The sequence below is a fragment of the Arachis duranensis genome, chromosome 3 (assembly GCF_000817695.3).
Source record: "Arachis duranensis cultivar V14167 chromosome 3, aradu.V14167.gnm2.J7QH, whole genome shotgun sequence".
NCBI lineage: Eukaryota > Viridiplantae > Streptophyta > Magnoliopsida > Fabales > Fabaceae > Arachis > Arachis duranensis.
The window spans coordinates 124,954,102-124,959,168 of NC_029774.3; positions in this window are offsets into that span (position 1 = coordinate 124,954,102).

Consider the following 5,067-nt stretch of genomic DNA (forward strand, 5'->3'; position numbering starts at 1 on the left):
TTTTAATAATAATTTTTTTAAGAGTAATATTAAAACTTAAATTTAGACACAAATTATTTTTTATATTAGGTTTTATGTTATATTTAAGTAAAATGAGAAGGATACAAGAGAAAATGAATAAGAAAAGGAAAAATTTGTTTTATTATGCATAAACAGTAATCTAAGATGATAGATAGTAAGAGAGGAAAGAGATAATTATAGAAATTCCATGACTGTGAATTAATGAGATAAGAGAGGACGTGAATATAGTGGGATAGATTATTAGAAAGGGTAAAATTGAAAAAGAATTTTGGACACCAAACCCATATATTGGCATTATATATTGTTATAGATATTAAAAAATTTCATTATACATATAATATTTTTTTATATGAACATTATTTAAATATTAGGTGATATGAAAATATTTATATTATATCGCCTCACTATATTAAATACTATTCTTTCTCTTACTATATATTATTCTTTATACACATACATGTTATTGTTTTGTCACCACTATTATATTACCTTGTTCTCCTTTCTTATTTTTTTCCCCTTCTACATTCTCTTCATCTGATCGTTATTAATTATTACCAAGTATCATCATCGCAATTTTTACTCTTGTCTATCACTTTTATTTATAACCATTTATTGTGTTAACTTTTATGAATTGTTAAAGTTTTGCTAACAGAATTATGACATAAAGCATTTAAAATTTTTTGAAATTATCAAAATTTGATGTTAGTAATCCTAAAAAACAATCTCAAAATATATTATTTTCAACCAAAATAATAAAAAATAGTACATAATTGTAAATTTTTTAACTAATAGTTATAAATTTAAGTCGCAGTTTAATATAATATCTTAGGACATAAGGTAACCATTGCTATTCACAATTGACTGTACGTTTCATATTTATTTTATTGTGCACATCAATTAAACTATGTTTTATTATTTCATTTTACATATTTTGAAATAATGTCATCGTATTATAAGGATGAGATTAATTTTCATAATCTAATACGTCTTATTATTTTGTTCGTCATTTAAATACTATTCATAAAAAATAGTTATTTAAACTGAAATACTATATAAAGAGAAACAAAAAGCTTTTAGATTTATCGTTCTAGTTTGTTTCTTAAACCTCACTTAATATACTCAAATTTAATAGATTTGATGGTGGTGATTCTTTGTAATTAGTTAAAAAAATTTAACTTTTTCTTTCTCTCTCTAACTCTCTCCACGATTTTAAACAAACTTAATTTTATTATTAAATAATTTTTTAAATTTAGAATATTTTTTAATTCCTATATAATAAATATCTTTTAAATTATCTAATGCATAAAAGGTTACATTTTTTCATGTGTATCTTGAAAGTTAAATGATATTAATTTTTTTTATTAAGTATAAAAATAAACATAGTCCGAATGATATTAGTTCTTTTATTAAGATAGAGAAACTTTATGAAAGGTTAATATTAAGTCTCATATTATTATATATAAAAACATGTACTATTTATTATATTATATATAATCTTTGTACCATAAAACAAAAGATGAAATCTATAAAGTCAACATAAAAAATTGACCATGACTTTAGTTTCTAATTTTTTTTACTATATTTACTTTCTAACAAACCATTTCATAAAGTAAATTTTTAATAGTCATAAAATTTATTTTAAAAAATTCAATAATATTCTAAAACAAAAACAAATTTGTTACTCCTGTAAATATATTATTAAAAATATTTTTATCTAAATATTTTGAAATTAAATATTATTAAATATTTAAATATTTAATTTAGATATTAAACATTATTTAAAAATACTTTTTGTCTAAATATTTTTAAAAATTTTTGTCTAAAAAACGTTAAATAATTGTTATATTTATCATTAAAATATCTTTTGACCAGAGAGAGAAGGGAGTTCTTTTAGGGTGGTTTCAGTTTTGAGTGTGTATGCATATAATAAAAATGAAAAAATACTTAATAAAATTAAGAGAGTACATGAAGATAATTTGTGTAATTTTTATTAACACACAAATAAAAACCTAATATTAGATAATTTATGTATTTTCTAAAATATTTTGTCTAAATATTTAATTTAGATAAAAAAGTACACCTAATATTACCTAATATTTAAATTTAAATTTTCATATAATACAAATATTTTTATATCACCTAACATTATTTAGAAAGAATAGTGTTTGATATATTAAACATTATTAATGTTTAAGTAAAATATTTTCATATCATTTAGGATTTTGGTACATAATGCGCCAAATTCTTATGTATGTTTTTTATCTTCTGGTAACATGTAATGTGATACATTTGTTCGATATGTTCAAATTTTAAGATATTTATATTGAAGTGATTAACTGCCATCTCAATTAAAAAATGTGACTTTTAGTTTACTATTTTTTTTAATTTTTTTTGTGAGATATTTGTAAAAACTACTTGGATCCTGTCCTTTTTTTCTTTCTTTGAATATCATGGTAAATAAATGCATTAATTATGTTTGTATGGTCAACAAATAAAATGCAATTGTAATGATTTTTTATTAAACTCAACTTTGTTCAAGCTTTTTTCTTTGTGAGGTCTCATTCATTTTGTATCAAATATCAAATATTGATATTTTATCTATAACAATATATGAAACAAAAAGAGAGTTTGGTATCTAATTCTATTTTTCTATTTTATCCTTATTTTTATAAACTAAAACTCAGACACGTTTTATAAACTCTCTATTAATTATGTAACTCCTTCGTTAGCCTACGAAAGAGTTATGCAACTGCTCACTCTCAATCGTGAAATACAATAAAAAAAACTCTTTCACTTGCAATTATTTGCTTTTCATTTTGTCTCCCTATCTTGTGTTATGATAAAAAAATAAAAATGAAAAATTCAGTATTCTCATATTCTGTAATAAAATTAATCAAATTAATATATGTTGTTCATTATATATCTGAATACAAATGTTTAATTTTAGATAAAAAATTATTATTCCTTAATCAAACAACATAGGAGTTAAAAAATTAACAATATAAACGTTAAAATTAAAGTTTGGTATCTAATTTTTTAGACATCATTCATTTTTAAAAAATTTATTATGTAAATTAAATTTAATGGTCAAAATAATATTTTTTTAATATTCCATCTCCATCATATAATATAATATGTAATGTAATATATAATATTTATATACTATGTACTTTTAAATTTAGGTGAATAAATATATCTTACAAAGTAATAATTATGAAATGAAAATAAATTTATTATTTTAACTTATAAAAAAAATTTAATGAGTACTCTTCAAATCATACTTTTATTTATTATACATTTATTACGAAAAAATATATTCATATTTCAACTTAATGTAGAGTCCGACTTAAAGAATTAAAAATTAAAGAATATGCATTTGCATTCTTATATTAAAAAATAAATGAAATTCCTTCGTATATAAATATTATTTTATATAAGATAACTATAAAAATCTCTCAACTACTCCCAATTCAATCCGTTAATCTAGCATAATACACAAAATTTGATAAGATATTAAACCGTATTCTTAAATTAAAGTTTATCAAAATAATTTTATAATCAAAATAATATATATATATATATTAAAATAATAAATCAATATAACATAATAATTTTTAATAGAACAATGTTAAGAAACCAAAAGAGTATTAGCAAAAAACTAGCCAAATATCTTTGAGTGAATCCAAAATCTCTGAGAGTTAATATATATGGATGTTTCTTCTGCTAAGTATCAGAATGTTTCTTTTTCATACTAAATGGATGTTCTTTTATATATTTTTTGAATTTTTTTGTATTGCAAATGTGAATGTCTCTATTTCTTTAAGAATTTCATATTTTTTTTAAAATTTTATAGATATTTCATTATTTTTGCTAAAATATAACTGGATATTTCTTTATTAAGAATTATGACATTTTTTTTCATATTAAATGATATTTTTTTATATTTTTGTAATTGTATAGTTTACAGTCTCTTTAATCATCAAAATGGCACCTAATATCTCAAAACGCAGAGAGCAACATCGTGATGATGCTGCTACCGTGCGACTACTGTGAAAGCCATTGGCAATCCAAACTTCACATGATCATCTGCATCATAGTACCTTCCAACCAAGTCGACCTTCAAAAGCAAGAACATATATACTTCAATTTTCAATTGGGAATTATCACAAACACCTAGAAATCTAGAACTGAAAATTGGCGTAACTAACTAACCCCTTGTTCTAGACCATCAGTGAGGCCGGAATGGTGACGTCAAGAGACACGCTTGTTGTAAGGAATTATTCCTTCATCGCCTCCTCCCTCCACGCCCGCCACCGCCTCCATGCCTTCTCCGGCTGTCCTCCCGCCCTCGAAATCACCGCCGCCTTAGGGATCGAGCTCAAGTTCAACTCCAACTGCAAGGCTCCGATAACACATCTGGTTTACGAAAGGGAAGCAGTTTTTGTCGACGGTGGCGAATCTGACGAGCCAGATGTCGGTGACAGAAGAGGAGTGGGTCGCAGTGGGAGGCGGAGAGGGCCTGACGGTGAGAGAGAAAGGTCTGTGTGTATCTGTGTGTGTGATTGTTGGAGGTGGGTAGATTAATGCGAGAGAGAAGTGAAATATTTTTATAGGTTTTAATTATGTTTACTTAATCAATTTTAAATTTTTTAAATTTTAATTATTAATATAAATTAATGTGATTTTGTTTAGTTTTTCGTTGGTAACCTCTTGGTTCCATATATTTTTTTCTTTTTAATATACTTTAGTTTAGTTTTTTTTATTTATTTTCTCATATTTTAGAGTTTGGTAATTTTTTAAAATCTAAAAATAAAATCAAGATATATCTCACTTCAATACAAACACAACACTTAAAAAGGAATATAAAGATATTTATATTTTATTTAATGTATTTAAAAATGCACTACATAAATAAGATTAATCCTTTTTATTATAAAATTTTTGTCCAATTAAAAAATTACAACAACAACAACAACAACAACAAAGCCTTGTCCCACTAAGTGGGGTCGGCTACATGAATCAAACGACGCCATTGTGCTCTGTCAT